A 24,305-nucleotide genomic window follows, 5' to 3' on the forward strand; every position below is an offset into this window, starting at 1 on the left:
TCTGCATGTTGTCCATGCGAGTGCTTTTCAATTACAATTATTAGCATACATTCACAGCAAAACTACGTATGCGATTGCAGCTGTTATTGATCCTTGCTGAATCAGGCCCACAGTAGGTTGAAGCCACCTACTACTACATTTACATACTGCTATCACATGACTTTTGGCACTTCAGTGTAGTAGTACTATAACATCTACTAAAGAAGGTCAAGGGGAACAAAAGTATAATGGGCACCTCAAAGCTAAACAATATTTCACAATAATAATGAAAACATCATCTAACTATGAAGGAAAAATGTACTGCCTAATAACTTATAATTGCCAAAAATTCATACACCACATGCAAAGAAAGGCTGAGACAATGGCCTTTCTTTGCAAGTGATGGTCCTGCTACTAGCGTTTAATGGACTAGAATGCTTACTGCAAAATCCAGAGCCAAATACTGTACAGTCGAGCATCAGCTATTACATCACATGCAACAGATTTTTGCTCTGAGGACCTTATTCAGCAAGGTTCGCTATTCTGCTAATATGCACACTGCGCAGCTGCTAATATCATTGGACACATGTAAATGTTTGCAATCGCATTACGATCACAGTCTAACATAAGGACATCCACTTCCCCTTACACACATTCATATACTTGGGCAACATAGCTAATTAATCGGTAACATTGAGTAACATCGGACCCATACACACAGTTAAGGCAGGTCAGACCTCACTCAGGGATTGCTAACCAGTGCATGCTATGAGACCTCAAGCTGCATCTTGTTGTGCAGTGGCTAATATATGCATGCCCTTGCAATGGTGTTGAGACACACTGGCATGTCTGCGTTTGCCCGACCACCTCCCCGTCACCACCCACAATTGGCACTTCATGTCAATCACTCTGCTCTGGGTCTGCGTAGCCTCTGCAGACGCAGTTCCCATCGCAATTGCTAGTTGACAAATGCACACTGCGATGCATACGCATGCACAGTGCAAATTAATTGCCTGCTTGTATGCGTATAAGCGACTACATTCCTTGTTGAATCAGGCCCTGAGTCTTGATGTGTCAACTTTAAAACAGGCAAATAAGTGCACAAAAAGAATACTAAGGTGTAAATTTACCAAGATTCGAGTTTGGTAGAGATGACAATCTCGGGTGAATTTAGGCATGTTTTTCATCTTGCAAATTTACTAAAGACAAACTCTGGTGAATTTGGGAGAGATTTCTCTCTTCTCACTCTTAAAACTCAGGTGAGATCGCAAACTCGAAACAACTCACCATCGGGCAAACTCGGAAGTACTTTTCATGAAAAAGATGCAAACTGGGAATTTACCAAAAATTTAGATTACAATCTCGGGGGAGATTGGAGCAAACTCACAAAGAAATTGAAGTTTCAAACACTCCACCTCCGGATCTGTGAGTTTTGCAGAAAAATACACTGATCAGTGTGATTTGTGTTTGTTTCTCCATGTGTACCTAATTTAAAGTGTTTTTATAAAACAAAAAAAAATTACGTAGGGTCCCCCCAAAAAAGCATAACCAGCCCCGGACTGTTCAGCCAGTCCTGGTTCCTAAAATTATGGGGAATAAAATGATTAGGGTTCCCCCGTAATTTAGGGACCAGCACCTGCAGGGTCAGTGCTGATTTTAAATATAGGCGGAAAGATGCATAGGGGTCCCCCTATATTTAAATCCAGCACTGGACCCAAACCGACTGGGGTGTAATCCCACAGCCTGGAGACCCTATCACTGGGCCTACAGGGCTAAAGCATTAACACCCCAAGCTGGTCAGCCCAAGCTGGGGATCTCGGTGGAGGTGGAGACCCCCCAAGAAGGGGTCCCCCCTCTCCCAAAATCCCAGGCTTAGGCTGAAGCCCGGGACTCTTCCCCGCACCCCTGGAGAGGTGGGTATGGGGATAATAATGTGTTATATAGTTTTTAACTATTGTAATTTACAGTGGAACTACAGGTGCCAGCATGCCTGCCCTTTGGCACTTCTGAAACTACAAGTGCCAGCAGGCGGCCGGCACCCATACCCCCACTGTAAATTAAATAGTTAAAAAAACACAGCACACACACACACACCGTATACAGTACAACTTTATTATCTACCTACCATTCCCATTCACACATACTTAGCTACTGCCAGCTGACCTGTCCACTTCTCCTATGTAGAATCCAATTGGTGTACCTTGAATAAAGATCTGAACCACACCTCCATCCTCACGCTGATCTCCGTAGCATCCCTGGACATGGCAACATAACAAACCATCTGCCGCGAAGCCATAACAAGAAGTATTGGTATGTGTTGTCACACATACCAATACATCATGAATACCAGCTGACAGTCCTCTTTGGGAAATCCCATAGCCCACCAGCCAATCAGAGTCCACTTTACATATAGTGTCCGCTCTTTGCCTGGTTACACATAGGTCCCAGCCAATGAGCGGCTGCTACATGTAAAGTGGCCACTGATTGACTAGCGACCCATGTGAAATACAGATGATAGTGATAATCTGTCATTTTGCTAGGTGCAAGTATATGTCACAACATATACTTGCACCTGTCCATCTTGGATCGGGACACTCGGTTTGTTATTTTACCAAGTACGTGGATGCTACGGATCACAGCAAAAGGACAGAGGTGAGCATGGGATCTTTTTTACAGGTACACCCAATGGATTCTACATGGAAGAAGTGGACAGATCAGCTGGCAGTAGGTAAATATGTGTGAATGGGATCGGTAGCTATGTATCAAAGTTGTACTGTATATGGTGTGTGTGTACTGTGTTTTTTTAACTATTTCATTTACAGTGGGGGTACAGGTGCCAGCCACATGCTGGCACTTGTAGTTCCATAAGTGCCAAAGTGCAGGCATGCTGGCACCTGTAGTTCCACTGTAAATTACAATAGTTTAGAACTATATAACACATTATTACCCCCGTACCCACCTCTCAAGGGGTACAGGGAAGAGCCCTGGGTGTCAAATTAAGCCTGGGGTTTTGGGAGAGGGATGACCCCTTTTTGGGGGTCCCCACCTACCCTGAGGTCCCCAGCTTGGGCTGACCTGCTTGGGGTGTTAATGCTTTTGCCCTGGAGACCCAGTGATAGGGTCTCCTGGCTGTGGCATTACACTACAGTTGGTTTGGGTCCAGTGCTGGTTTTAAATATAGGGGGACCCCTACGCATTTTTTCCCCCCTATACTTAAAACCAGCACTGGCTGCAGTTGCTGGTTCCCCATAATTTTAGGACCAGGACTGGCTGAGCAGTACAGGCTGGTTATGCTTTTTGGAGGACAACACATAATTTTCTTTTAAAGATTTAACCCTTGTTTAACAGGTAGACCACACAAGCAGACTTCACATATCTCACTGATGCTTGCTCAGAAGAGTTTTGCAGGGAGAAAACACTGCAATCTCGGGTGAGTAATCTCATCTAAACTTGCTACTCGGGGGAGAAATCTCGATCTGCTTCACCACCAGCCAACTCACTTTCAGCTAAACTCACTTATTAGTAAATTTGAGAGTTTAAAAACGGGATAATCACCCAAGTTTTGGCAAGGCAAATCGGGTTTAAAAAAACAAAAACTTGATCAGACTAGAATCTTAGTAAATTTACCCCTAAGGCTGAAGAACAAACTGTGGCCCTCATTCAGAGGTGGTCGTTAGTTGCAAGCAGTTTCACTGAATCAAGGCAGCCTCTTGCATCCTGAATGACCACCTCCTTGTCGATTGCTAAGCTGTGGGTTAACACCCACAGCTCTAGTGACCGACATGGGTGATGGTCGCTATGGTCAAGACCATTGCGACCATCAGGGCTTACGACCAGACCCTCAGGTTGGGACTGGGCACTCGTAAGCCACAGGGAGCTTCCTGCTCTGATCGAGCAGGAAGCTTCCCACTGACATCAGCAATGATGTCAGTGGGGCCGCCCCCAAATGGCAAGCAATCTGGCAGGAACACCTCTGTTTGGGCAGGCACACTCCCTGCCCACCTCCCAAATGGGGCAAGCTGTCACTCACCATCGACAGCTCGCCCCGTCTCCTGCGAGACCCCTAGCGATGGAGCGTCCGTCGCTAGCCGGGTCTCGCGCATGTGCACGACGGAGCTGGATCCGTCGTGCGCATGCCCAGTGGGGCAACATCAAGTTGGTTGTGAGCACTCAGCGCTTGCGACCAACTCTGAATAACCCCCTGTGTGTGTATACAGGCAGGGGATATGACCAAAAAAACCCACCTCTGCCGTGTGGAATAATTTTTTGCCAAATCCATTTATCAAGGCTTTTGTACCATTTGTAAGGCTAAAGTAAGCAGATGTTAACCATCTAGGTACCTCTTCCTTGTTACATCATTTGCAGTGAGTTCATGGAAATTATTTATCAAAATTTGAAAAATCCTGTAAACTGATAACTAGCAGTCCAGCATCAGCTACCAGCAGCAATAATAGATCCCAGCACAAGCAATTTCCACTGCCAACACCTCATTAATTGAAGGTAGTCCCACATCCATTTTGCAAAGGCTAACTGACTCCTTCAATATCCAGGTTTCCCAAGAAGAATCCTTTTCCTGCTTGGGCTGCTGCTGATACTATCGGTAAATTGTTATCATAGAAGTTAACAAGGAAAACTAGTACTTTCAAATGACAATTGACTGTGAAACAAGCATTTGTAAGAGGAAGCAAGTATGACAACCACCATCTTGTTACACAGCGGATCACTGATCGCCATGATGGCTATGCTAGCATGTGGCTTTAGACAAATAATTGAGGTCAACTTTCCTTGCTACCAAATTCCATATGCATTCCATTTTACCCAAACAGCAATTCCCCACCTATACCAGTATGTTAAAAAGTTATTCTTGACTTAAAAAATGCCATTGTACTGACTACCCACTTAACTGCAGATATGTGGACAAGTGGTACTAGTCAAACTAATTATTACATACAGATGCATCCGCTTACATCATTGCTGATCACACTACAAATGTGCGTGCACATTGTGCCATGCGGCTGCATACACTACAGTACTCTTTGGCGTGCAGTGCGATTGCACCATGCAATCCTTTCATGTCGCAGGTGCGCATATCCATTCATGAGTGCACGACTCGCGCCATGGCTTCAATGTCTAACACACAAAACTAACCTCAATAAGAGGCATACCAGTGTCAATCTTTTGGAAAAACTCAGGGATATGATAGCAAATTGGCTTACCATGCTAAACTCTCCTCAGGATTTGTCATTTCTGATATCGCAAGTAACGTTGTACAAGCATTATAACTGGGTGATTTTGAACACATAAATGTTCTGTGCACACAATAAACATGGTGGTTTGGAATTTATTAAAAACTGACAGGTGCATGCAGGACATGCTGACTGTGGCCCAAAGACTTTCTGCCCATTTTTGACATACATTGACCACATGTAAAAAAATAAAGGGCTGCAACAAAAGTCACATTTGTCATTTTCAGCAACTGAAACATGAGGTAGTAACCAGATGGAATTCTACACATTATATGATTCAGCAACTGGAGAAACAGCAATAAGCCATCCAAGCATACATAACAAACCATTAAACAGGGAGAAGGGGGCATTTTACCTTAGCCAAGTACAGTGGCATACTGTCCATTTTATGCATGCTACTGAAATCATTTGAAATTGTAACCAATAAAGTGAGTTTAGACATTGCCAGGTTATACCCATAATTAAACTACTTGAAAAGCTGCTAGGAAAGCTGAATAAGGAGATGAATCTTTGTGATTCTGCTTAGTATGTTGGACTTCTACAGTAGATCAAGTTCTTTATTCGCTTCATCAGGACCAAAGCTTTTGCAGCATCTTCCAATTGGAACACTACCATACATTTTGGCAACCATTCCTGATCCTAGCTTTAAGTTGTATGTAATGTCTTTCTTTCAATCTAACATAGCACTTAAAAAATGCAAAGAGCTCCTGGTGTGCAAGTTGTCAATTCTAGTGGCACATGACATGACAATGTCTCCTGCTCAGTTTTTCTTGCAAATGCTGCTGCTAGTAAAAAAACTCACCTCTTCCAAGAGAGACACTGGTGATGATGATGTGTCAACTCAGCGCACTCCAGTATGTTTTCGGAACAGCTGGGAAACTTGTTAGCAAATGCATAGGAAGCTAATTTCATCAAAATTAACTGCACATTCTATGAAAAAGACCTTTGCATCAATTAAAAGAAGCTACAGAGGCTTTTGTAATGGTATATTCCAGTGTAGATGAGCAAATATTGGCCCTGATTCAGAGCCGGATGCTCTGACCAGAGCGCTTGCTCTGAATCAGGGCCCACCTCCATTAATATGGAGCATCCTCCTGGACGCTTGTATAGCTGTGGGTCACCACCCACAGCATATACGAGCATGCAGGATGATGGTCGCGATGGTCTTGACCATTGCGACCATTGAAACTGCGAGCAAAAGCCTGCGGTTGAGTTTTTCAACCGCAAGGCCAGGAGTGATTATGGCTCTATCAGAGCCAAAATCACTCCCACTGACATCACTAATGATGTCAGTACGGCCGGCTTCAGATGGTTGGCGTTCCCTTGGGAACGCCTCCGTCTGGCAGGCATGCCCCCGACATGCCCACCAAAGGGGGCGTGCTGTCAGTCAACATCGACAGCACGCCCCCTTTGATGAGACTCTCCGAGCAAAGGAAAGTCCTTCGCTCGTCGCGTCTCACGCATGCGCATGACGGAGCTCCCTCCATCATGCGCATGTGCAGTGCAGACCATCGACCCACTTGCGAGCGGACAGCCACTCGCAAGTGGGTCTGAATGAGGGCCATTGTGTGATGATGATATTAACAACAGTGATGAGGGTGATGATGAAGATGATAATGACATTTTCCAAATGTGATGGTAAACTCTGTTAGCCGTATTAAGCCCATTAGTAGCTTGGTTTGGGGGGGCCCAAACAAACCAAGCACTTGAGCCACAAAAGTGGCAGTTCATGTCGCTGAAGTGCATCACTTTCATTTGTTAAACTGTGCATGTTCTTTTTAATATACAACATAAGGGTGTGGTGGAAATGCCCAAGTAAAATTCCATCCTGCACCACTATGGGCTTTGCCAAGACAGCATGTGTTTGACAGGCAGTGTATATTACTGTTCTTTACTCAGTTGTTCATGTTCTTTTGTAGGCCATCTATTACTAGCTTCTCATCCAGGCATATAGACCCCATTTCCTGTAGCTTCTCTACCAATACAGAGTAGTATCATCAAATCATACTGTATACTTAACAATTATCGACATTTGACTTGGCCGTTACCATGCCTTGAATCTCTTGTCCTGAGGTTTGTTGTTTTGCTGTTTGAATTCTGTTTACAATGTAAAAATCTCATTGGGATTTTGGAATCTTGTTTTTTGATAGTTTTTTCCATGTCTCCAAATTGTTTTTCTTCTTCATAGTTACAGTACCGTTAGTAATACATCAGTCAATGAATCAAACCTTTACCTGGCTTCCACTAAATACTCCACCTCCGTTTACCTGTGCTGGACTCGGCCTCTGATGTAGTTCTTGATTAATGAAAACAGGGTCAAATATTTTATTAAGCTTCCATCTTCGCTGCCATTGCTGTGCCACTATTTTTCATAGATGTGCTAAATTCTTTTAAACTGCCTTTGTATTTGTGCTGCTGCTCTGTCACCTACTTTATCCAGTCAAAACAGGGGAAGTGTCTCCACACAGGCTATTAAACTAATATATTGGTAGCCAGATTCTCAGGTTGTATGGCAATGGATCATCAAAATCTGTTAAAAATAATGATTTAATATAATATATAGAAAACATAAACATACAGATAAAATACCATATATAAACATACAGATCACAAAACATATATTATAAATATCACAATAGAAAATGATAATGAAACATCTGGAAGATCCTCGCATATCCTGGTGATGGATCAATATCTTAGATAATCCCATCGTGTTATTAATCTAAAGGAAAGAAAATAATAAGATAGATCATATAGGTAAAGTATCTATTGGGAAAGGTGACCAGACAAATGGTTTATGGTGGTCTCAAAGTGAAAGTAAAAATTTCTGTCAGGGGTTGGTTTTTTTGTGGACCCGGGGTGGATTCAGGAGGGGACACAGAATCAGAACTGTAGAAAAACTTGGGTTGTTTAATGAATAGAATGGTAGACATGAAAAAACAAGTCCATGGCAAAAGTGGAGATGGGTCAGAGTCAAATAATAAGTCCAGCAGCAAATAATAAAATCCAGATGAATGTAACAGGAGTGGAGTGATAATGTTTAGGTATGTCCAAAGGGAATCAAACTGTAGACAGGGGTCTATGCGCTAAGAAGGTAATCTGGCTGGTGAGTGGGATTACAACAGTAGTGGGAGGAGGAGTTGCTGGCAGGTGCTGGGAATCCTGAGGGTACCTGAAACCGGCAGGGAGCTAGGCAGAATTGAAGTCAGCTGCATAAAGGAGCTCAGATAAGTGTGAAAAGACTCAGCTGATACACATTGCACTGGCAAAGAAGGGAAGCTGTGAACTCCCTTAGATCCCCAACAGCAAAGCGTGATTGGTTGAACAGTACAGCTGACATTTCCCTAGGTCACATGGCCGAATGCAAGATGGTGGTGCCCATAGAACTACAGCTTGGGAACAATGTGCAACACTCCCATGCTGGCATGGCCTACCAACAAGGAACCACCAGATGCACCCCGTGCCAGTCTCCATACTCCAGCACTGCCACTGGATGGCCCACGCCAGAGAGCCCTAATGGGCAAAGACCTCTGACTTACTGGTAAGGAACCCCTGGTTGTGACAGTACCTCCCTCCTTTTTGGTCGCCTTTTGAGGAGTAGGCAGGACTTTTAGGAATCTGTTGAGGATGAGAGGCTTGAGGAGAGAGATATGGTATTAGGAACTCGAAGATAGGTGGGAAGCTGCAGTCTGTAGGCCACAGGGTTGATCACCTCAATAATGGCAAAGGGTCCGATGAAGCAAGGTGCAAATTTCATAGAGGGAACACGAAGGTGAAGGTTATGGGTAGAGAGCCACAGCTGGTCACTGACTACAATTCTGGGAACCACCCGGCGCTTCTTGTCAGCTCCCTTCTTGTACCTGGAAGAAGCTTTTAGCAGGGCTGCATGGACCTGAGACCAAATAGATGCAAAATCCTGTATGGTGGAATTAACGGCTGGAACATCATAGACAGGCAGACTTTGGAATTCCAGAATCCTTGGGTGACAACCAAAAACAACAAAGAAAGGAGACCAACCGGAGGACGAATGATATGATGATATGAGGAATTGGTATGAGGAATTGTGAGCAAACTCGGCCCACAGAAGGTACTATAACCAGTTATCTTGTGATGATTACATCAACATGCAAAGGAATGTTTCAAGGTCCTGGTTCACCCTCTCAGTGGAGCCATTGCTCTGAGAATGATAGGCCATAGAAAAATTCAGCTTGATTTGAATGGTGGAACACAAAGCTCTCCAGAACTTTGCCATGAACTGTACAACACGGTAAGACACTATCTCCATTGGGAGCCCATGCAAATGGAAGATATGGAGGATGAAAAGACAAGCCAAGCTCCGGAGCCAAGGCAACTTCTTGAGTGGTATATAATGGACCATTTTAGAGAACCAGTCAGCCACCACCCAGATGCTGGTATACCCATTGGAAGGAGGCAAGTCCATCACAAAATCCATGGATTGGTGAGACCAAGGACAGGAGGGAACCAAAAGAGGTATCAATTCTCCAGCAGGTGCTTGATGAGAAATCTTGTGCTGGGCACACTGGGTACATGAAGCAATGAACTCTGCCACTGCAGATCTCATAGAAGGCCTCCAGTAGGAATGTTGCAAGAACTCTAGGGTCTTATGAGTGCCCGAATGTCTGGCAAAATGAGATGAATGTGCCCAGGTTAGAAGCTGTTTTCGCAACTTAGGAGCTATGTATGTTTTCCCGGTAGGAGGCTGCAATTTAATTGTGGCAAAAACTTTAGAATTCAGAATGGGGGTTACTTGGAGTAGATCCAGATTATTGTCTGTAGGAAAGGAATGGGAGAGTGTGTCTGCTTTCTTATTGAGGGATCCAGAATGATAGGTAAGGGTAAACTTGAAGCGGGCAAAGAAGATTGCCCAATGAGCCAAGCGAGGGCTAACGCACTGTATGTTCTTCAGGAAGAGTAGATTTTGATGGTCCATGAAGACAATGAAGGGATGTTTGGCACCTTCTAATAAGTATTGCCTCTCCTTAAGTGCCAATTTGACAGCCAGCAACTCTTGCTCTCCGATGGCATCGTTTCTCTCTGCAGCTGAAAATTTCTTTGAGAAAAACCCAAATGGGTGGATCTTACCATCTTCGAATCTCTGGTAGAGAACAGCCCCAACAGCCTCTGATGAGGCATCAACCTCCAAAAGAAATGGTCTGTCAATGTCAGGTTGTCTCAAAACCAAAGCGGATACAAAGGCTTGTTTAGAAGCTGGAAAGCAGATTCAGCCTCGGGAGGCCATCAGTATGGGTCAGCACTTTTGCGGAACAAAGCAGTAATTGGGGAAACCAATGAGGAGAATTCCTTGATGAAGCGTCGGTAATAGTTGGCAAACCCAAGGAGTCTCTGGATGGCTTTCAAGGAGGTAGGTCGGGACCAATCCAGGATTGCCTGGACCTTCTGGGGGTCCATCTCCAAACCAGAAACAGAAATAATGTATCCCAAGAAAGAATACTGGCTTCACTAAAGATACATTTCTCCAGTTTACAGTAAAGATGATTCTGTCTCAGTCACCACAAGACTTCTTTGACATGACTGTGATGCTCTTGAAGAGAGGATGAAAAAATTAAAATGTCGTCCAGATAAACCACCACCGAAACATACAACAGATCTCTAAAAATCTTGTTCACGAACCCTTGGAAAATGGCTGGTGCATTGCAGAGCCCCAAGGGCATAACTAGGTATTCAAAGTGCCCATCACATGTGTTGAATGCGGTTTTCCATTCGTCTCTGGCCCGGATTCTAATAAGATTGTAGGCTCCTCTCAGGTCTAATTTAGAAAAAATGGTGGATCATTTAACTCTATCAAAGAGCTCAGTAATGAGAGGTAGAGGATATCTGTTCTTAATTGTAATGTAATTCAGTCCTCTATAGTCAATGCAGGGTCTGAGAGACCCATCCTTCTTGGAAATAAAAAAGAATCCCGTGCCAGCAGGTTATGTAGAAGGTCTTATAAAGCCTTTTCTCAAGTTTTCTGAAATGTATTCTGACATGGCACTGATCTCTGGTACAGATAAGGGATAGGTTCACCCTTGTGGTGGAGTTCTACCAGGAATTAACTCAATAGGACAGTCCCAGTCCCAATGAGGAGGCAAAATATTGGCCTTTTTCTCAGAGAACACATCCGCAAAGGATCGATATTCCACAGGAATCTGTGACTCTTCAGAGATTTTTATATCTCTCACAGGTCAAATCTTTTGTAGGCAAGACCTCCGACACTCCTCACTCCAAGACATTACTTGCATGGCATTCTAATTGATCCTTGGGTTATGTTTGTGAAGCCAGGGAAAGCCAAGTATAATGTCATGAGATGCTTTGGTATATTCAGAAAGCGGATTTTCTCCGAGTGTAAGGCTCCAATGTGAACCAATAGAGGTAGAGACTTTCTGGTCACAATTCCATTAGAAATGGGTCCCCCATCAATGGAGGTCAAAATGATGGGAAGTCTTAAATTCTCACAGGGTACCTGAAGTTGATCAGCCATCTGGGAGGTCAGGAAATTTTCTGCAGCACCAGAATCCAGAAGAGCTGACACAAAAATGGGACCATGTTTAAAGTCTATGGCTAAGGAGAGCTCAGAGACTTTTCTTTTTTAGGGGATGGAAGTATTACTCCTAACTGGGTGTCCCTGGAGTTAGTTAGGAGTGGGAGTTTTCTGGCCTGCGGGTACAAGAAGTCACAAGATGTCCACAGTATAAGCAGAGATTCTCTCTATGACGCTTCAGGCATTCTTCTCTGGAGAGACGGGTATGGTTGGCCTGCATAGGTTCTTCATCAGTAGGAGCAGGAGGGACAGTAGCGGATGGGGTAGCCGGGTAAGACCTAGGATGGTCAGTTTTGAGCTTCTCGGCTTGACATTCCCTAAAACAAAGATCCACTTTGTTACACAGGGAGATAAGATCATTTAACTTGGTAGGGCAGTCTCGAGTGGCAAGGTAATCTTTAATACGATCAGAAAGTCTGTGCCAGAAGGCTGATGTACGGGCCTCCTTATTCCACATTAGCTTGGATGCTAATATTGGAAATTGAATGATGTACTGGCTGATAGAATGAGTGCCTTGATTCAAGCTCATAATAGCAGATGCTGCAGAAGTAGTTCTCCCTGGTTCATCAAATATCTTCCTAAAAGAGGTCAGAAACACTGAATAGTTGAATAGTTGTCCAGAATGGGGTCAGAGGGTTCCCAGGGTGGGGAAACCCAGTCCAAGGCTGGGCCGGATAACAAAGACACAATATATGCCACTTTAGTTTAAGAGGTAGAGAAGTTGGAGGGCTGTAGGTTGAAATGGAAATCACACTGATTTATAAATCCATGGCATAGCTTGGTGTTCCCGTCAAATCTACTTGGGGTAGTAGATGTAGATGAGGAACTGCTCCTGAAGCTGAAACCACCGGTGTGGGTACAGATGTAACCGCAGGGGATATAATGGAAGTCAGTGACTCCTGCAGGGTATCTTGCCGGTGGGCTACTTCCTGTAGGAACTGGGCCATTTGTTGCTGTAATGTCTCCATATTACCCAGTCGGGTAGCTATGTCCTAAAGCATAACTGTTCTGGATTCCTGTCCATTGGCTGAATCCATTAGGCCAGTGCAAACTGTAAGGGATTGTTTTTTTTGTGGACCCGGGGTGGCTACAGGAGGGGACACAGAATCAGAACTGTAGAAAAACTTGGGTTGTTTAATGAATGGAATGGTAGACATGAAAAAAACAAGTCCAGGGCAAAAGTGGAGATGGGTCAGAGTCAAATAATAAGTCCAGCAGCAAATAATAAAATCCAGAATGAAGGTAACAGGAGTGGAGTGATAATGTTTAATTATGTTCAGAGGGAAACAAACTGTAGACAGGTGTTGATGCGGTAAGAAGGTATTCTGGCTGGGGAGTGGGATTACAACAGAAGCAGGTGGAGGAGTTGCTGGCAGGTGCTAGGAATCCTGAGAGTACCTAAAACTGGCAGGGAGCTAGGCAGAACCGAAGTCAGCTGCATAAAGGAGCTCAGATAAGTGTGACCTGACTCGGCTGATACACATTGCACTGGCAAAGAAAGGAAGCTGTGAACTCCCTTAAATCCACAACAGCAGAGCATGATTGGCCAGACAGAACAGCTGACCTTTAGGCATTGGTTCCCTAGGTCACATGGCCCAATGCAAGATGGCGGTGCCCATAGAACTACAGCTTGGGAACAATGTGCAACACTCCGATGCTGGCATGGCCTACTAACAAGGAACCACCAGATGCACCCCGTGCCAGTCTCCATACTCCAGCACCACCACCGGATGGCCCACGCCAGAGATTCCTAATGGGCAAAGACCTTGGACTTACCAGTAAGGAACCACTGGTCATGTCAATTTCATAGAGAAGTATGGTTTAAAAGAACTACTCAGGTTGAGGTATGTGATACTGCTGTTAATTCATCTGCCCGGAGGCATCAAATGATCTTAATGAGTGTTCCCCTCCTCAGTGGCAGTTATAGTAGTTGGAAAAACAAGATGAGTATCAGATATGAAAAGAGAATCAATAAAATCATGCATCTGCTTTCAAATCTGATTGCTTCAAAACCATTGTGCAGAGGAGAATTTGATGAGAGTACATATATGACAAATATTGATCCAATTTAATTAGTGCATCTGCTGTTGGTCAGGCTGTGCCCGGCTCCTGCAGGCCAGTACCAATGAGAGTGTGAAGGAAGAATATATAGCATAGTACTATCCACTTTTAGTCTGTTATCACCTAATATTATATACAATACATTGAATGCATAACCATCAGTTTATTTAGAATTCTTTACAGGTTTCTTCTCCGTGTTATATGCCAGGTAATAGTATTAGATAGATTAAAGGCTGTACAAGTACAGATCACAAACCTAGTCTCACATACACATGTTAGATAGTATAGGAGAGTCAAATCAATATCTTACAGTACTGTGATCTGTGTAGTTTTCCACAAATAGGAGCATATACACGAAGGCAGGATGTCACAACGTATAACTAAGATGCATTGATTGTGGCATCTTTTAAATTAGTAGCCTAATAGTGGTGCATCCTATGTAGCAACTCACGGGTGACTATTCTGTTCATAAATAGCAGAGTATTACAATCTATGAATGTTAATAATAATCAGATGACATAAACTCAGCAACCAAATAAAAAGTCATTGGTAGCATTGCAATAATCCATGTAACATTCAAAAAAGACACACAGGTTGTAATATAATTGCACAGTCAAAAAATGCTGAGCTGAAATGACCTAACATGCAGGTAGTAACAGGATATTCTAGATGGTAATCTTGAACAAATAATTGAATGACGTGACCCTGTACGTCTGTGTGAAGCATAAGTGCCTCAGTAGCACACAGTGTATAGACTCAGAGAGTACTAAAAGTGGATAGTACTACGCTAATATATACACTTCCTTCGCACTCTCATTGGTACTGGCCTGCAGGAGCCGGGCACAGCCTGACCGACAGCAGATGCACTAATTAAAGTGGATCAATGTTTGTTATATATATGTATCAAATTCCCCTCTGCACGATGGTTTTGAAGCAATGAGATTTGAAAGCAGATGCATGACTTTACTGATTCTCTCTTTTTGTATCTGATACTCATCTTGTTTTTCCAACTATTATAACTGCCACTGAGGAGGGGAACATTCATTAAGATCATTTGATGGCTCCGGGCAGATAAATTAACAGCAGTATCTCATACCTCAACCTGAGTAGTTCTTTTAAACCATACTTCTCTATGAAATATTTCTTTGACTTTGAGACCACCATAAGCCATTAGTCTGGTCACCTTTCCCAATAGATACTTTACCTATATGATCTATTTATATGCGAGGATCTTCCAGATGTTTCATTTTAATTTTCTAGTGTGATATTTATAATATATATTTTGTAATCTGTATGTTTCTATATGGTATTTTGTCTGTATGTTTATGTTTTCTATATATTACATTAAATAATTTTTTTAACAGATTTGAATTTGTTTGTGCCCACAACATATTAGAGCAATTTTTTGTCTACCTACTTTATCCAGCCAGTGCATTTGGCCAATATTGCTGAAAACAATATTGTGAGCTGTTAGGTAGTCAAAATTTACTGGAAATTATTGGACATGAATGTTATTGATGTTTTTAATAATGTGGGAACAAAAACAGTTTATGATTTTTAACTGTGTATGATTTTAGCCATTTTTATAAATTTTAAAGAAGTCCAAAACTAAAATATTTGAGGGTGGTTTTACCAAAAAAAAATATGGGGATACAGCACATATCTCTATTGTGCTGTATCCTTGGCAAAGATGAACTTCAACAACCACGATTCCAACATTTTATGACTATGGGGCCTATTAATAATCGGAGCTGTGTTGGCCCATAAAGTTTAAGTATCCAACTCTCCGTGAGTTGCGGATGTGGATACTTAATTACCAGAGAAATTCAGCATTGCTCTAGTGTGAAAATAGCTACTCCAAAATGCAGCTTTCCCCATGATCAGTAACACTGCTACCGATTGCCATGTTAATTACCATGGAGGTGCCAAATGACTGTGCCTGGTGTGACTGGAGTTCACACATATGCATGGCCACCAGTCTAGCAGTGAGGAGGTTGGGCGTTGCTTCTAGGTACTGCACAGTGTATCTTGATGGTTGTGCTCAATACGCCATGCAGCATGACATGCCTGGTGTGAGTTAGCCACCAGGTCCTGTGCAACTCTGCTAGCATTGGTCATTTTTTTTTACAGAAAATGCATCTACTGTAAGTCGCCATGTAATGCTTGTATGTGAATGACTGAGGGCCTGATTCAGCAGTGCACGCATGTCCACCCCATTTTCCGGTAGTGGTCAACCCCAGAACTGCATGGACGTATGCAGTCTGTTGGGCTCACAAGCCAGCGAGGCTTACTCAGCTGGCCGGCCGGCCGCCTGGCGCCGTCCGCCATAGCGACCATTGACCATCGATGGTCGCAATGGTTGCTATGGTGATCCCAGCCTGCAACCTCCGTCGCAGTGCTTGGATTGCAAATGCAGCAGGGGGTGTCATACATCTCCTACTGCATTTGCATTATTTCTAGGATCACAATTGCAAAGCTGCCTGCGTGCAGCTTTGCAAATGTGATTCTTGCTGAATCAGGCCCTGAATCTGTAAATGGAACGTGGCATGGAAAAAAGGAGAGGCCTCTGCATCGTAGCACTTTGTATGCTTATTCAGAGACTCAGTTGCACACAGATATAGTGTACAAATGTCACATTTCAGATTAATCAGCACAGTCTCCTGGTGCATCTTAGACACATCACATTGTGACTTAGATGCAGTTTTAGCAAAAAAATACACAAAAAAGATGCCCGATGCTAGCAGAGTCTCACAGGACCTGGTGTGCTGAGGGAGGCTATGTGGCACGACTGCAACAAAGATGTGTGATTATACATCTGTACTGCAAATGTGTGTGTCTCTAGCCAATAAAAGCCTAGGGATTTTTTTAATATTCTTGTTTAAAAACACAATAGAACATGGAGAAGCATAGAAGAAATGAATACCGTAGAAGTACCTGTGAGCTGCTTGTTCTGTCGTTGCACTGCATACTGTACATCTTCTGTGCGTACAGTGTATAGAAAGTGTTAAAATGAGGAAAATTATGCATGCGGTCCCCCCAAAAAGCATAACTAGCCCCAGACCTTTGAACCTGTTCTGGTACTGGAGAAATCAGGAAAAACAGGATGGGGTTCGCTTGTATATCCACTTATTTGCCCCGGGCTCAACCAGCTAGAGAGTAATTTCCATAGCAAAGGGACACACATCACGGGGTCCCCACTTCCAAGACATTAATCTGCACCAAACTTGTCACTATAGCCCTGGTATTCCTTGGAAAGTGTAGACCCCCCTAAAAAATAAAATGGGTCACTACCTCCTGAGAATGCTGGCGTGAAGCCCGGGGCTATTTCCTACACCCCTGGGAGTGGCAGGTGCAGGGTTATTGAATAGTAATTAATATTGTTATTTACAGTGGGACTATTTATCCCAGCTAACTTCCCCTGGCATGGCAGCAATTGGAGAATTACAACCTGTACCCCCACTGCAGAAACCTGTACCCCCACTGTGAAGAAGATATTTAAAAAAAGCCATACACACCAAATATGTTAACCCTTTATTAACCATACATGCACACTCACACTACATACTGGTGCTGGTTGGTCTCATTCTTCATGTAGACATCCATGGATCTTAGCAAAAAAATAAATGAATTCACAATCTCACAGACACAGATGGAATGCAAGTACATACTATACTTTAGAGTGCTTTCCCGAGAATGACAGAACCCCCATGTTGTTTACTGCACCTTAACACTGATTGACTGAGTAAGACCTCTATCAGTGGGCGGTTTCTGCTGAATGGCTGAATGAGGTCTGAATCTTAATTAATTATTGCTAAGGTGTAGAAAATGTTACGGGTCCTACGGGAAATGCTGCAAAGTACAGTATGTACTTAGTGTGCTTTTGTGTCTGTTGTTTCGCAAATTTGGTTTGTTATTTTGCCAAACCCCCAGCATGTCTACATGGAAAAGGGGACTGACCAGCAACATTGAGTAGCTAAATATGTAGTGTGAGTAAGTAATAAAGGGTTAATATATTTGGTGTGTGTGTCTACTTTTTTGTTAATATTTTTTTTCACAAAGGGGGTACAGGTGCCAGTGGGTACATAGTGTCCAGGCATGGTGGCACTTGTGGTTTTTTGAGTGCCATCATGCTGGTGCAGGATTGCTGGGACCTGTAGTCTCACAGTAAACAATATTAATTACTATTTATTACCCATTTACCTTGCACCCACTGCAAGGGAACAGCACTAGGCTTCACCCAAGATTCCAAGGAATTCCAGGGCTGGGGGTGACCAGTTTGGGGCTGGATAATGCTTTGGCAATTAGGACCCTGTGATGTGTGAACCATGCTATGGCCGTTAACCCCAGTTAGTTGAGCCTGGTACTCGTTACTGGAAATATGAGGGAACCTAATGCCATTTTTCCCCACATTTACTGCACCAGAATGGGAACAGAGATCCGGGGATGGTTTTACTTTTGCAGGAGGAATGCCGATTTGTTTTCTACATTTTAACACTTTATTTACACTGTACACACAAAATCACTGCACAGATCTGTCTGATCTGTGCAGTTTAGCATTGTATATTTTGAAGGGGCCAATACCACTGAACATGTTCACAATACAACATGATCAGTATCACCATTTAATTAAAATAGACAGGCAAACACGATTCTTAGTAAATCCATGAATTTGGATGCAAAAGACTCCATTGAATGATTCTTAGTAATCTTACCCCTGGGACTGGCTTGTGAGCCACACCCAACTAGGCATTTTATAGCCTTGATTGAGAGCAGCTATAATAGCACTAGGCATAATTTGGAAACAAAACAAAAAATAAATATGTTTGCGCTCAGTTTTAACTAGGGGTGTGCACCGGCCACTTTTCGTGTTTTGTGTTTTGGTTTTGGATCTGTATCTTTCTTCGTGTTTTGGATCTGGATTGGTTTTGCCAAAACCACCCTTCCGTGTTTTGGGTTCTGGGTTTTGTGTTTTGGATCTGTATTTTTTTTTAAAAAAAGAATAAAAACAGCTAAAATCACAGAATGTGTTGGTTTTTCTGCTCCTATGCTATTATTAACCTCAATAACCTTAATTTCCACAAACTTCCAGTCTATTCTGAACACCTCACAATCACAATAGTGTTTTTATGTCCAAAAGGCTATGCTAAGCGACACGAGTGGGTGGCACAAACACGTGGCCCATCTAGGAGTGACACTGCAGTGGCAGACAGGATGGCAGTTTGAAAAACTAGGCCCCAAACAGTACATAATGCAAAGAAAAAAAAGAGATGCAAGATGGAATTGTCCTTGGGAACTCCCACCCATCCTTATGTTGTATAAACAGGACATGCACACTTTAACAAACCAATCATTTCAGCACCAGGGTCTGCCACACGACTGTGGCTGAAATGATTGGTTCGTTTGGGCCCCCACAAAACAAGCTGGCAATTAATCTGTCCCTGCACAAACTGGCTCTACGGAGGCAAGATGTCATCCTCATCCTCCTCATCCACCGATTCCTCACCCTCTTCAGTGTTGTGTACATCCTCATCCTCACAGACTATTAACTCGTCCCCGCTGGAATCCACCACCACAGGTCCCTCTGTACGTTCTGGAGGCTGGTCTCCCTGGAAGAGTTGGTAAATCATTTTTATGAACATCATCTTCTCCACATTTTCTGGAAGCAACCTCCTACACCTTTCGCTGACAAGGTTCCCGGCTGCACTAAACACTCTTTCGGAGTACACACTGGAGGGGGGGCAACTCAGGTAAAATAGAGCTAGTTTGTACAGGGGCCTCCAAATTGCCACTTTTTCCTGCCAGTACAGGTACGGACTGTCTGACATGCCTACTTGGATGCTGTCACCGATGTAATCCTCCACCATTCTGTCAATGGTGACAGTATCATATGCAGTTACAGTAGACATCTCAGAAATTGTTGCCTGGTCCTTCAGTCCGGACCAGATGTCCAAACTTAGTCCTGCCTGCCCAGCATCACCACCAGAGGGTTGCTTAAGATACCTAACTTTTTTCCTGGCAGCCCCAGTTGTGAGAGAAAATGAAGAAGGATCTGTTGACTTGTCACGTTCCGCTTCAGCTGACAGTGTTTTCACCAGCAGGTCTTTGCACCTCTGCAGGCTTGTGTCGGCCAGAAAGAGAGACACCACATAGGCTTTAAACCTAGGATCGAGCATGGTGGCCAAAATGTAGTGGTCTGATTTCAACAGATTGACCAGCCTGGAATCCTGGCAAAGCGAATGAAGGGCTTCATCCACAAGTCCCACATGCCAAGCGGAATCGCTCTGTCTTAGCTCCTCCTTCACTTTCTCCAGCTGCTTCTGCAAAAGCCTGATGAGGGGAATGACCTGACTCAAGCTGGCAGTGTCTGAACTGACTTCATGTGTGGCAAGTTCGAAGGGCTGGAGAACCTTGCAGAACATGGAAATCATTCTCCACTGCGCTTGAGTCAGGTGCATACCCCCTCCTTTGCCTATGTCATAGGTGGATGTATAGGCTTGAATGGCCTTTTGCTGCTCCTCCATCCTCTGAAGCATATAGAGGGTTGAGTGCCACCGCGTCACAACTTCTTGCTTCAGGTGATGGTGGGGCAGGTTCAAGAGTGTTTGCTGGCACTCCAGTCTTTGGCATGCAGTCACTGAATGGCGAAAGTGGCCATAAATGTTTCGGCCCACCCAAAGTGTCTCCTGCACGCCCCTGTCGCTTTTCAGAAAATTCTGCATCACCAATTTTATTGTGTGAGCAAAACATGGGACGTGCTGGAATTTGCCCAGATGTAATGCCCGCACAATATTGGTGGCATTGTCAGATATCACAAATCCCCAGGAGAGTCTAAGTGGGGTAAGCCACAGGGAGATGATTTCCCTCAGTTTCTCTAAGAGGTTATCGGTGGTGTGCCTCTTACTGAAACCGGTGATACACAGCGTAGCCTGCCTTGGAACGAGCTGGCGTTTCTGAGATGCTGCTACTGGTGACGCTGCTGTTGTTGCTGCGTAAGGTGAAACATCTACCCAGTGGGCTGTCACAGTCATATATTTCTTAGTCTGCCCTGTTCCACTTGTCCACATGACTGTGGTTAAGTGGACATTGGGTACAACCGCATTTTTCAGGACACTGAGAACACTTTTTCTGACGTTTCTGTACAGTCTCGGTATCGCCTGCCTAGTGAAGTGGAATCTAGACGGGATTTGGAACCGGGGACACACTACCTCCATCAATTGTCTAAATCCCACTGCACTAATGGCGGATACCGGATGCATGTCTAACACCAACATAGCAGTCAAGGCCTCAGTTATACGTTTTGCTTTAGGATGACTGCTGTCGAACTTCTTCCTCCTCGCTAAGGACTGTTGGAGGGTCAATTGTTTAGTAAAAGTAGTGGTGTTCCTACTTCCTCTCTGGGATGATGAACGACTCCCAGCAGCAGCAACAGCAGCAGCGGCAGCAGTAGGCGTAGCAATGCAAGATCCTCCGGAGGAATCCCAGATAGGAGAGTCAGTCATGCCAGAGACATGGCCCGCAGGACTACTTCCGATCCTGACTAAGGAGGAAATTGATGAGGAGGGAGTTGACGGTGTGGTTTGCAGGCACTTGGATACAACAGGACAACAGGATTTAGGTGTCCCTGGACTGCTTACGGTCTTAGCCAAAGTTTCTGAACTTGACAGTAACTTTTTCTGAACACGCTGCAGGTGCCGTATAAGGGAGGATGTTCCAAGGTGATTAACGTCCCAACCCCTACTTATTTCACCTTTATATATGGTACATATGGCAAGACAGTTCTTGTCCGGATTTGGATAGAAATATTGCCAGACCAAAGAGGTGGAATGTTTGGTCTTCTGCCCAGGCATGACCGTGATGGGCTTTTTCATCCCACGGACAACAACTGTCTCCCCTGGAGCATGATTTAAACAAACCACATCACCATCAGAATCCTCCTCGCCAACTTCCTCCTCAGCGCCAGCTACACCAGTATCCTCATCCTGTTGTACTTCAACAGTGACATCTTCAATTTGCATATCAGCAAGTGGACTGTGGGTGCGCCTTTCAGCACTTGCAGGGGGCGTGCAAATGGTGGAAAGAGCCACCTCTTCCCGTCCAGTGCTGGGAAGGTCAGGCATCGCAACCGCCACCACACTTGGACTCTCCTTGGGGATTTGTGATATCTTCTTAGAATACACAGTTCTTCGCTGTGCTTTTGCCAGCTTAACTCGTTTGCTTTTTAGCGGGAGGAGGGCTTCCATTGTCATGTGAAGCTGATCCACTAGTCATGAACATAGGGAAAGACCTTAGCTGTTCCTTGCCACTCCGTGTCATAAATGGCATATTGGCAAGTTTATGTTTCTCTTCTGATGATTTAAATGTGTTTCTAAGGTCATTTTCCTGAACTTTGTCATTTGGGATTGTATGTGCCCTCTACTATGACATTGGGCATCGGCCTTGGCAGACGATGTTGATGGCATGTTATCGTCTATGTCATGACTAGTGGCTTCAGCACTAGGAGGAAGTGGTTCTTGATCTCTCCCTATTTTATTTTTATTGGAGAAAGTTTGGTCCTTCATTTATGTTATATTGATTTGATATATACGTGCGGCTAAGGTGCACACAAACACAGAAAATATTTTTTTTATTTTAAGAAATGAGCCAGCCTGCTCTTTACTTATGGGACACAGGCACATGCTTGGCGCTGCTCCTTTGTTAATGCACGTGCAGCCACAGTGCACACAATTCTCAAACACAGAAAATATTTTTTAATTTTGTTTGGAGTGCCCTTTGGGGGTTACAGCACCCTTTATCAGACAAGCCAGCCGGCCCTTTACTTATGGGACACAGGCGCACGCTTAGCGCTGCTCCTTTGTTGATGCACGTGCAGCCACAGTGCACACAATTCACAAACACAGAAAATATTTTTTATTTTGTTTGGAGTGCACTTTGGGGGTTACAGCACCCTTTAATGGACAAGCCAGACGGCCCTTTACTAATGGGATACAGGTGCACGCTTGGCGCTGCTCCTTTGTTGATGCACGTGCAGCCACAGAGCACGCAATTCACAAACACAGAAAATATTTTTTTTATTTTGTTTGGAGTGTACTTTAAAGGTCAAGCCAGCCGGCCCTTTACTTATGACACAGGTGCACGCTTGGCACTACTTTGTTGATGCACGTGCGGCTACAGTGCACACAATTCACAAACACAGAAAATATATATATTTTTTTTGTTTGGAGTGTACTTTGGGGGTTACAGCACCTTTTAATGGACAAGCCAGCCAGCTCTTTACAAATGGGACACAGGTGCACGCTTGGCACTGCTCCTTTGTTGATGCACGTGAAGCCACAGAGCACACAATTCACAAACACAGAAAATATTTTTTTATTTTGTTTGGAGTGCCCTTTGGGGGTTACAGCACCCTTTAACGGACTAGCTAGATGGCCCTTTACTTATGGGACACAGGCGCACGCTTGGCGCTGCTCCTTTGTTGATGTACGTGCAGCCACAGTGCACACAATTCACAAACACAGAAAATATTTTTTTATTTTGTTTGTAGTGTACTTTGGGGGTTACAACACCCTTTAACGGACAAGCCAGCTGGCCCTTTACTTATGACACAGGCGCACGCTTGGCACTACTTTATTGATGCACGTGTGGCTACAGTGCACACAATTCACAAACACAGAAAATATTTTTTTTTTGTTTGCAGTGTACTTTGGGGTTAGAGCACCCTTCATCGGACAAGCCAGCCGGCCCTTTACTAATGGGACACAGGCGCACTCTTGGCGCTGCTCCTTTGTTGATGTACGTGCAGCCACAGTGCACACAATTCACAAACACAGAAAATATTTGTTTATTTTGTTTGGAGTGTACTTTGGGGGTTACAGCACCCTTTAATGGACAAGCCAGCTGGCCCTTTACTTATGACACAGGCGCACGCTTGGCACTACTTTGTTGATGCACGTGCGGCTACTGTGCACACAATTCACAAACACAGAAAAAAAAATTTTTTTTTGCATTTGGGGGGAGCACCCCCTGGACAACACTACAGCACCCCTTTAGGACTGGGACACTGCACAGGATTTTGGAGTGGACACAGCCCCTATGGACAACTGACTGCACAACACAGTCCAGCCAGCCCCTATGGACTTTGGAGGAGTGGACACAGCCCCTATGGACAACAGCAGCACAGCATAGCACAGCACAGCACAACACTACACTACACTACACTACACAGCCCAGCCAGCCCTAACTCCCACCCTCCATCTTCACTGTCCACAGCCGAGTGAGAAAATGGCGCCAACGCGGGTACCTTATATAGGATCCAAAACCCGCGAGACCCGGAAGGCGGGATGATGATGTTTTGCCTCGATTTCAGATCCGAGTCAGGCGGGAAAAGTCGAGCCTGACTCGGATCGGCCTCGGATCGGGGGGGCTCGGCGGGGTTCGGATTTCAGAAGTCCGAACCCGTT

This window comes from Taudactylus pleione, unplaced genomic scaffold (assembly GCF_031769625.1).
Source record: "Taudactylus pleione unplaced genomic scaffold, aTauple2 ptg000309l, whole genome shotgun sequence".
Lineage (NCBI taxonomy): Eukaryota > Metazoa > Chordata > Amphibia > Anura > Myobatrachidae > Taudactylus > Taudactylus pleione.